Below are 11,695 nucleotides of genomic sequence, written 5' to 3' on the forward strand. Positions count from 1 at the left end.
TATTTTTTTACTTGCTAAAAAGCTGTTGCAGGAATTTCTCAAATATTGGTCTTTCATTATTAAATAAGGGAATTCTGATTTATTTCTTTATTCCGAATTTGTTACAAGAATGTCTGTTGCTGTTGTTTTGCTTTCAGCGATGGCTGTGACCAAAACCATTCCAGCTTTTGGCATCCACCTTGCTTTATACATTTTTCTTTTATTTGTCTTATCCTTTTACTGGCTTTAGTCATGAGATTGCAGCCATGCTGGAGCACCACCTTGAATTTTTAGTTGGATGTGAACCTCACTACTTAATTTTCTAAGCCTGGTACTTATTCTATCGGACCCTTTTGTCAAACTGCTAAGTTATAGGGACACAAAAACACCACCACCTGCAGTGGTGGTAGACAAACACAGACACACACCTATCTATTTATCTATCTATCTATCTATCTATCTATCTATCTATCTATCTATCTATCTATCTATCTATCTATCTATCTATCTATCTCTCTCTCTCTCTCTCTCTCTCTCTCTCTCTCTATATATATATATATATATATATATATATATATAATATATATATAAATACTTGATTGCTAAATCCAGAAGTTTTTTGTTTTTTTTATTCTCTATCTGTTTATTTTCTCTTATTCCTTTCTGCTGAAGAGCATAGGCTTGAAATATAAAAGACTTTCTCACTTTCTCGAGTGCCAAACTAATACACCTGCTTGTTGTTCATACACCTGTCTTCATCTTTTGTTTTTCTGCAAATTTCAACTATTTATATACATATATATGAAGCTTTGGTTGGTCCACAGCCATAGCAGAAGACACTTGCCAAAGGTTCCATGTGGTGGGACTGAACTTGGAACCATGTAGTTGGGAAGCAGACCTCTTACCACACAGCCACTCTTGACAACATTGACTTTCTTCTTTTAAAACAGTTGCGAATGAATTGAGGGCGATTTGACTACTATTTATAGCAGATTGAACAAATTTGTTTATGCTCTCTCTCATTGGTTTGTCTTAACTTGTCTGCCATGCAGGTTATTCTTCAAATTATGAAAACAAAGAATTTTATGTTGAATATATCACTGATATGGTATGAGTATTTACTATTTAACAAAAATGAAACTTTCCTCTAAATTAAGAACATAAAATAATAAAGTATGTATATCATTAACCGTACTAATTAATGCAACTAATAATTTGCAATCAACTTTTAAGAGAATGGCTGATGAGGGGAGATAACAGACAGTTCACCCTAAACAAAAATTAAATAAGGACAACAACAGTGTGGCTTCTGCCCTATAATTTAACGAAGCTATTTAAATATTTCTTTTTTTAAGTTATTCATTAACCGGAGAATTAAAAAAGTTTTTCCTTCTTATTTTTATTTAATTCTCATTTTCTTTCATCTCATTTCATTTAACTTTGTTTTCTGTTGCACAATAATTAACTAAACACACACACAGAGTATTTTTATCCTGTCGCTCTCACAGACACTCAAATGAACTTGCTAAATTGTTGTTTTCAAGGAAAATTATCCTCTATTTCTTTACCGCTTTGTGAAGTGATGTTTTTTTTCAAAATGATTTACTCACTTAATTTAGTTTCTTGTCAGTGTAAAGGAAAGAAAATTTTATCTCACCTCTCTGTCCTGCTTATCATTTTATCAATTCTATTATATTGCCTTTTAATATCGCAGTGTTGTTTCATTCAGTATGCTTCTAGTATCATCATCTCACTTAGAAATATCTAAATAATGTCTATCTTAATTTGTTCAGCCAAGCCATTCAATCCTGAATGACTTGTAACCTAGTAAAGAAAAATTGATTATCTGATAAACCCTCTGTCTATATATTTGATTTTCCAAAAGAAATCCTTTCTCGTTCTTTATTATTCTACGCAGTTTTATACACAAGCAACCTATAGTAAAAAAAAAAATATAGTTTACAACAGGGCATTGCATCTCATCCTCCTCTTCCTCATTATGATGAGGATGATGATGATGATGATGATCATCATCATCATCATTTATGTGGTAAGCTGTAAGAATTGTTTGCACACCAGAAAAAAATGTCTAGCACTGGAAGAAGTACTTGACAGAATTTCTTCTGACTCTTAATGTTCTGAGTTCAAATTCTGCTGCGTTCTTCTTAGAATTTCATTCTTTTCAAAGTAATCAACTTATCTCCTACACTTAAAATTGCCGGCAAAGTACCAAAATCCTAAGAAGCTGCACCATCCTCAACGTATTTTGTGAACTGTTGGTGGTTAATAAAGAAAACATCATCATCATCATCATCATCTGTTCTTGAGGAGGCCTATTGAGTCAAGTACGTCAACACCAACATCAAAATGAAAATCAAATGGAAATTGTAGTTAAGACACCTGTGCTGGTGACACGTAAAAAGCACCGTCCGAATGTGCCAGATGCCAGTGCTGCCTGACTGGCGTCCGTGTTGGTGACACATAAAAGCACCAACCAATCATGGCCGTTTGCCAGCCTCATCTGGACCCTGTGCCGGTGGCACATAAAAAGCACTCACTACACTCACGGAGTGGTTGGCGTTAGGAAGGGCATCCAGCTGTAGAAACACTGCCAGATCAGACTGAAGCCTGGTGCAGCCTCCATGGTTTACCAGACCCCGGTCGAACAGTCCAACCCATGCTAGCATGGAAAACGGATGTTAAACGATGATGATGATGATAATGATGTTGTGAGCTGGCAGAATCATTAGCATGCTAAGCAAAATGCTTACTGTCATCTTATCCATCTTTATATTGTGAGTTCAAATTCCGATGAGGTCAATAAATTAATTACAAGTGAAACACTGGGGTTGACATAATCAACTAGTCCTCTCCCACAAAATTTCAGGCCTTGTGCCTTTAGTAGAAAGGATTATTATTGAGTGAGAGAGTAGCACATGCCATCAAAGTGACACTGAGGCACAAATATACAAAGCCCTGTATATCCATCATGACTGCCTGTGTGATAAGGGTACACCAGGCACATGCATCACAACCATATGGGTGCAACATGGCAATCTCATATGAAGATGACCAGCACATGACCTTGTAGGTGGGGCCTGGTTAGAATTTTCTTCAGTTGGAGTAGCCCATCCCATTCAAAAGGTCTCTGAATAAGACTTGTTCAAGGATGTTGAAGGAAACACCCATGTTTCCAAACCCCAAAGAATTCCTCTCAACACATGGCTATGGTGCTCATGATCATAGATCCCTCACTACTTCTGCTCGTGATCAGAGATGCACATATTGTCAGCCACAAGGGATATGCTCAACTGGTTACGGTCAAACAACTGACAAGCCAATCTGTGGTATTGGGCAGAATATTTGCTGTAACCCATCTTTTATGCTAAGACAAAATAATATACATGATAACAGTTCCAATCAGTTCAGATCAGAAGCCAAGAGACCTACTACCAGGCACTGCATTATTCTTACCATTATTGTTATTATTATCCACGATGCTTTTGCTCTGGCAGATGTTCTGCTTGCACTCTACCAAAAGAGTGACCCATATCAAATGATCAACGGTCCTTTGGATCATTCCTTCAACTTTCAAATGTCCTCCTTAGATTATTTACATTAGATGGATATTTGTTCTCGTGTTGTTTGTTGTTAACACAACGTTTCGGCTGATATACTCTCCAGTCTTCATCAGGTGTCTTGGGGAAATTTCAAACCTGGGTTCTCATTCCTAAGGTATTTTTCGATGTTACAGCTTATGCCCATGGGTATATGGCATAGTGGTTAAGAGCACGGGCTACTAACCCCAAGATTCCGAGTTTGATTCCAAGCAGTGACCTGAATAATAATAATAATAATATAATAATAATAATAACATTGAAAAATACCTTAGGAATGAGAACTCAGGTTCGAAATTTCCCAAAGACACCTGATGAAGGCTGGAGAGTATATCAGCTGAAATGTTGTGTTAACAACAAACAAGATGAGGACAAATATCGTCAAATGTAAATAATGTAAATAATGTACATAATTCCTTATCTCTTAAATATAGAACTGTATCCTCCTTAGAATCTTTGCTGTTCCTAACAAGGCAGTTTTCTGCAACAGCCCCCATTCTGATGGTAATTCCTAGCTTCTCAAACCCTGCATCCAGCCCTTTACTAACTGCTCCTAGTGCACAAACCACAATCAGTACCACTTCTAATTGTCTAATCCTCCTTATTTTCCTTATTTCCCTCTTCAGCTCCTGATATTTCTCAACTCTATCATCACTTTCCTTCTTAGTCAAATGTGGTCCTACAGTGAATTAATATCCACAATAATTGCTCTATTCTTCTCCTTTCCTATGACAACAGGTATTCTAGCCATGATAAGATGGTCACACTTGATGATCATGTCCCATAAGATCTTCTAGTGTTTGGTTTCAGCAACCCTTTCCAGTTTTGGTGTTCATACCATTTCACACGTCTGTTCATTTCATACATATAACAGAGTTTTCAGTAAACCAATCTGGCAGTGTTGTTATGCCTTCTCTTACACGTCTTTTGTGCAGGCATCTTACGTTCACTAACGTTCCACCTTTCTCACCACACAACATGCAATTTGGGGAATTCACTGACATGATAATATTGAAATTCATTTCCAGTGCCTGTTCTTGGGCTTTGAAAATAACAGCTTCAGTTTCAACTTTCAATTTACTTTTCCGAGTCCATTCCCAGATCTTACCTTTGTCAAGTGCTGCAGGCATTTCCTGCAAGAATCGACCATACATACTTTTCCTTTCCATCTGTTTAAGGTGTTATCCTGTCTGTCGTGTTTCAGTTCTCTCTTTTCTTTCACTTCATCACTGCTCAAGACTTTAATTTTTCTTACACCTGCCATCAGTCTCTCCTTTGAATATTTTGCATTCCAAGCCAGATTATTTTCCACAGATTTTGTACACAATTCACATCTAATGTCACAATAGACACAACCTGTTCACCTCACTTTTGGGGTGTAGGGCCCCTCGTAGTGTCAACATGTTTCTGGTTTTCTATCAGGCTCCTTAAGCTCATCACTTCTCCACTCCATCACACCGGTGCTGGGCCTTGGAGGTGCAATAAAATCAACTTCAGTCTCTGTTTGTATTCCTTTGATAATAATTCTTTCATTTCCTTCTCTTGAATTTGGTCTGTTTCCAGGATGCCTAATTACTTAGATCGTTGTTGTCAATTTCCTCCATAACTTCCCCATCCAGTAATATAATTCCTTCCATCATATCAATATTACTGCACTTCAGTTGTAGTACTCCACACATTTTATGCCAAATTTTATCCTGAATGTATGAACTGTCTGTACAAGGGAATCATTTTGTTCATAGTACTTCCCAAACAGTTTTAGGTCATCCATGAATAGCTGTTGGTTTATCTTAAACGCACATCCTCCCAGCCTTTGTCCTTCTCAACATTAATGAAAGTGCAACCATACACAATACAAACGACAAAGTCGAGAAGACTCTTTCTTTGGAATATTCCTCAATGTCCACAACTCTCAATGTCTGTCTACTGTATATGATGTCAACTCAGTCTTCCAGCCATCCATATTGATCACCAGAAACTGTCCAACATTAGCTGCAAATACCAAGCATTTCAAAACATTCCACTAACCAATTATGTGGCACTGTGTCATAGACTTTGCAGTAATCAATCCAGGTCATGGCATGAATTTTGTGCCTCCTTTTACAATCTTTAAGGATTATCTTATCAATCAGCAATCGATCTTTAGTCCTTCTCCTTAATCCCTTTTGCTCTTCAGGTAGTGTCTTCTCCAGATATTCGTACATCTCTTCAGCAATGACACCTGTCGTAAGCTTCCACATTAGTGGAAAGCAAAGGAAAGGTCAAAAGTCTTCAACTGCATTTCCTTTACTGGATTCCTTCAAACACAAAATCGTTCTCCCAAACGTTAACCATTCTGCCAATCTCTCTTCTCTATTCAAAATATTATTCAGTTGTTCAGCAATTCTCCCACGAAGGGCCCTTGATATTTTTTTTTTTTTTGCCAATCAGAATCCTTGCACTGTGTCTTTGCCAGGAGTCTTCTAATTTGGCATCTTCCTACATTGGATAATTACCATATCAGATATTATCTCTAAATCCTCTTGGTGATTATTGGGAATAACCACCAGAAAGTGTTATGTCCTTTTCAATGTCACTCAACCGCTCCACACATCTAGTCTGCTCTTTTCCTACACTCCAAGACTTTTTACTTTAATTCACATCAGGGATTACATCAGCACTCCAAACCCTTCTTCTTCTTCTTCTTCTTCTTCTTCCTCCTCCTCCTCTTTCTTCTTCTCTATCATCATCATCGTTGTCATCATCATCATCATCATTATCATCATCATCATCACCACCACGACTACTATCAGCACTACCACCACCACCACCACCACCACCACCATCATCATTGTTATTTTGTTAAAATGGGATTCCACCCTACTTGCATTTGTTTTGTTGTTTCATTATAATTTTTTTCCTTTCAATTCAGTTTTCTTCCTCCAATCAATTCTTTTATTAAGATTTCTGCACAAATTTCCATTTTATTAAGGTTTAATTTTTATTTTTTTTCCTAAATCTCCCTCACCTGCCTCCCTTAAATCTAATTAGACAGTGTAATGTCCCTATTTAAGGTTTGATGGCTCCAACTAAATGAAGCAGACATTTGTCACTTTCGCAGAGAAGAAGGGAACTTTTCACTTCATAATGAGTGTCGTAGTTTCAAGAACCATCGAATTAAATCATAAAAGGAAACAAATAAACATTTAATTAACTTCCCCTAACAGAATTGTCCCTTACCATAAAAATGGTCAGCTAGAAGAACCCTCTTAGTGAAAGGCAGGCTAACAAAGAAAACTCTCCCCTTGTGACAAGAAGTAAACCATCGATTTTTTTACGAAGAATTCTTCAGCAAGAAATGGAAAAAGTGTGGTCATCAGCATTGATTTAAAATCTACTTTTCCATGCTTGCATGGGTTGAACGGAATTTATTGAGGCAGATTTTCTGTGTCTGGATGCCCTCCCTGCTACCAACTCTCACCTGTATCCAAACCAGCTTCAGTGGTCCTCATGACCAAAACATATTTCCATAGAACTCTGGAAGTGAAGCAGACCCTGTTTCTTGTTTACAGCTATTATGTGATGTTGAAACAGGGAGACATGACTATCGACACACACATACGACTATGTGCACACACACGACTCGACACACACACACACACACACTCTCTCTCATGCACACACACATATACAAAAAGCATCATTTGAGCATGGTCATTGCCAATGCTGCGTGATTAGCTCCCATGCCTGTGGCATGTAAAAAGAACCATTCAAGCATGGTTGATGCCAGAACCGCCTGACTGGCCCTCATGCCAGTGGCATGTAAAAAGCACCCACTACACTCTCAGAGTTGTTGGTGTTAGGAAGGGCATCCAGCTGTAGAAACTTTTCCACATCAGATTGGTGCCTGGTGCAGCCTTCTGGTTTGCCAGCCCCTGTCAAACCATCCAACCCATGCCAGCATGGAAAGCGGATGTTAAACGACGACAATGACGATGATGATGGGCTGTGAATGATATCAGTGGTGTTTGTTGTTGATGGCATGGAAAAGCACAAAAGCATGCATTTTACGATCCAATGAGGCTATTCACAACCTGACATGCATTTTCACGCATGTTGCTTAGCAGAGGAATTTCCTCTTGAGACTCTTTCAGCAGTGGATGATGGACTTTGTGTGTTTGAATTTACTCGGACATTTAGTGTGACTTTACCTGCATATATTTAGTCAACGCTGTTGCATGCATACATACACACATATATAATATGTGTGTGCATGTGTGTATGCGTGAGTGAGTATGTGTTTGTGCATGCATGTGTGTGTATGTGTGTGTGTGTGTGTGTAAGTAAGTGAAGGCAGGACGAAACTTTGCAGAGTCATGATAAGAATTTATGACACTTCTATCATTTAGAAATGGTGTTCTTGCATTTTACCTTATTCAATATGTTTTCGATATTTTTGTAGAGTAGAATGAATGTGATTTGAGGGAGTTTAGGCAGCGATTTCTAGCAGCTTACATGATCTTTACTGACTCAAATGTCTCCATGATGTATCTTTTGGTAATTATTGGAACTGATTTCCCTTGTAAATGATTTACTTATAAACGATGTGAAAATAATGATATTTTGTGTAATTAATCAGTTTTGGTAACAGGAAATAAATGAAAAAAAAATAATAATAATAAAAACTGAAAGCAGAAGAAAAAAATGAATTTTCAAAAACGGTGAGAAAATGAAATGAGAAAATCTGTGTGAGAGCTTTTAGGAGAAAAATAAACTGAAAGAATTCTTCTTTGCAGGTTTGCCATTAAAGCATAAGTGTTTTGTTGAAAGAATTGTCATCTCAATTTATTTGTTGGTTCTTTGTGTAAATGTGAAAGTGCCACACATTTGCTTTCCTTATGCAGCGCCAGGACCAAATTTGACACTTTCTCAGATAACTAGGTAAAAATTGTTTTCCTCACTTCTTAAATGAATGCTGTATTCAAATCATATTACTTTCATGAAGACTTCGCCTAAAGAACAATGTTTATTTTGCAATGAATAAGGTTTCAAGAAGCATTAGCAATTTAATTCTTGTGTGAGTGCTCTTTCACAAATAGAACTTCGATCTGAACCGACATTTAAATGTAGAAAATGACTGGGATTTATTTGAAGAATTTAAAGAAATTTGTAATAAGGCAGAAAATACTGTTGAGGATGTGTTCCAAAATATTATTAAAAATAGGAAAATAGTAGAAATCTTTAGTAAAGAAAAGAGGGAAAAAAATGACTGAATTGGAAACAAAAGAGAAATTCTAGCTGCAAAGAAAGCAAAATGGACTGTGCCAAAATATACCATTAGTGAGCAGCTTAGCCATATATAGCTCTCAGTTCCAGACCTTTCATGGTTGATTTAGCTTTCAATTCTTCAGGGAAGAAAGCAAAAATAAAGCTGACTTGAAGGGACCAAATGCTGAAAATTAATGAGACTGGTGTGTGGTTTGCTAATAAATTTTTGCTGGCAAAACCACACACGAACCTCATTAATTGTATGAAAATAAAAACACAAAATCACCTCTAATTTGCACATATTTCCTTCAGTTAAACAAATTGGTGTTATATAAAAACAAGATCAACATCATCATCAGCGTCGACATCAGCAACTGGCGTGGTAATATGTCTACTTTGATGTGATACCAACTGGAAGAATTCATTTCCTACAAGACAACAAAGAAATGGCAGAAAGCAGCAGCATGAGATTATGGAAATAAACAAGCAGTGGAATGAAACATTGAATGACATTGTGCGTCAATCAGGTGAGAAGTACATGGAGTAATAAATATATTGGGAACCATTCAATGCTGTAAATTTTTGCAAAGAAGTCAGGCTTCAGTATTCATTAAGGTTCTCTTATTCCATTGGTGCTTCTTCTCCCTGCAGCAGCAGCAGCAGCAGCAGTAGCAGCAGCAATGAAGATAATGAGGCAGATTATACGTAGCCATTCAGCTTGCAAGAAATAGCAGTCAGATCTTTCTCATATCACACCATATTATGTTCAAATAGTGAAAGGCACATTAAATAATACACTACATCTAAAAACATGACAGGATGGTCATATTTGGTTTGTCTTTCACCAGAGGAGACTTGTTCAATAAGTTTCCAGTGGGTGGGCGGAATCTAAACAGCAAAAACAATGACAACAACAACAAGAACAGCAACAAAACTGGCCCCCAGACATGCTGTGTCCCCTCTCTCTGTTTTCTCCTCTGTTACTTCTGTCTTATGCACTCCACACGACCATTTGGTTTTTGTATCAGCTCCACCCAGGCCCACACCACCCATTCATCAGATATATTGCGTCAACCACCCCTTCCACACCCTTTACTGAACATCTCTACCCAATCCTTCCTTCCAAGTATGTTAACTCTGCTGAATTGCTTCACAACATTCTCATCAGAACCAGAGGCCCTGTGGGAGGGAGCAAGGGGTCGAGCAATCCTTTCCTCCAGACTAAAACCATGTATATCTATATACATAGCTATCAATCTATATATATAATTATATATATGTGTGTGTGTTTGTGTGTGTGTGTGTGTGTGTGTGTGTGTGTGTGTGTGTGTGTGAATACATATATATAAGCATCTCTCCTTTTCTTTCTCTCTTTCTCTCTCTCCATCACTCCCACTCTCTCTCTCTATATATATATTTGTATGTATATATATGTGTTTTATCTTGGCTACCGAATAATTGTCACATATTACTTTTACAGATATATATATATATATATGTATATATATATATATATATATACATGTATATATATATATATACACACACACACACACACACACACAAACACACACACACTCACATATATACATATATATATAAATATATATACACATATACCTATGCAAATATATATGCAGGTATGTTGATACAAAAAAGAAAAATGGAACCTAGAGTCATTCTGTTACTTCTGTTAAATATTAATATGTATACACACACACACACACACACACACAAACACACACACACTCACATATATACATATATATATAAATATATATACACATATACCTATGCAAATATATATGCAGGTATGTTGATACAAAAAAGAAAAATGGAACCTAGAGTCATTCTGTTACTTCTGTTAAATATTAATATGTATACACACACACATATGTGTGGTGTGTGTGTGCGTGTGTGCAAACAGAGAGATTGATGTGTATGTATGCACAGTAACAGTTTAGAATGTGGCCCAAGATGTTTGCAGAGGCTCTGTGGTTTGTGAGCTGCGGACTGTTCATGTCTCTCTTGAAGAGATTCAAGAGAAATTCGAGCACTGAGAGAATTCCAAACGGAATCGGTTTTTCTGGGAAAAGAACCAAGTGAAATGGCAGCTGGAACAGGTGGTGAGGGGACGATGGCAGCAGGGGTCGTGGTGGATACTAATGGCTGATGAAAGAGGGAGAGGCAATGGAAATAACTGCCAGGTCACCTTTCAAAAATAATCTGCTGTAATCTACCATCATTATTCTGAGTAGAGTTTCGTCAACTTTGCTGAGACAGAAGAATATAAGTGCTGGCTTTAAGAGACCCTGTGTCACATTATGGCATTTATCGTATTTAACTGTGTAGTCCTGCACTTTAACAATTTATCCAGGGCACGTCTAGTGAATGTAGTGTGTGATTTGTGATGCTGAATATTTTAAATCTTCTCTGCAGTTTGGTTATTTTTACATTCATTGATTTCTTTTCTTTCCCTTTTCTCTGTAAAGAATGCTGTATTCTTTTCGTTTGACTCTTTGCTATAAATACTTATGTCTAGGTTAAGCTGTTATTTAGGCTTTAGCTGAAATGGAACCGCTCTGTTGCTACAATAAAATATGTTTGGTTCTTTTATGTGTAGCATGACTTAAAGAACAGCAATAGAATCATAATAGCCAAATGAAGTATCCACAATATGTTTTTCTGTGTTGGTTGTTGTTTAACCTCAACTTAACTCCTTAGCATTCAGATTGCTCTGTCAAATGCGATTCTTATTTATTCTCATTGTTTACAATTAATCATCCATTATCTTTTTGCTTTGAGATTTCGGTGATGTGACTGCTTATTGTGGAGAAGGTGTGAGAGGACAG

This window comes from Octopus sinensis, linkage group LG5, assembly GCF_006345805.1.
Source record: "Octopus sinensis linkage group LG5, ASM634580v1, whole genome shotgun sequence".
In the NCBI taxonomy this organism is placed as follows: Eukaryota; Metazoa; Mollusca; class Cephalopoda; order Octopoda; family Octopodidae; genus Octopus; species Octopus sinensis.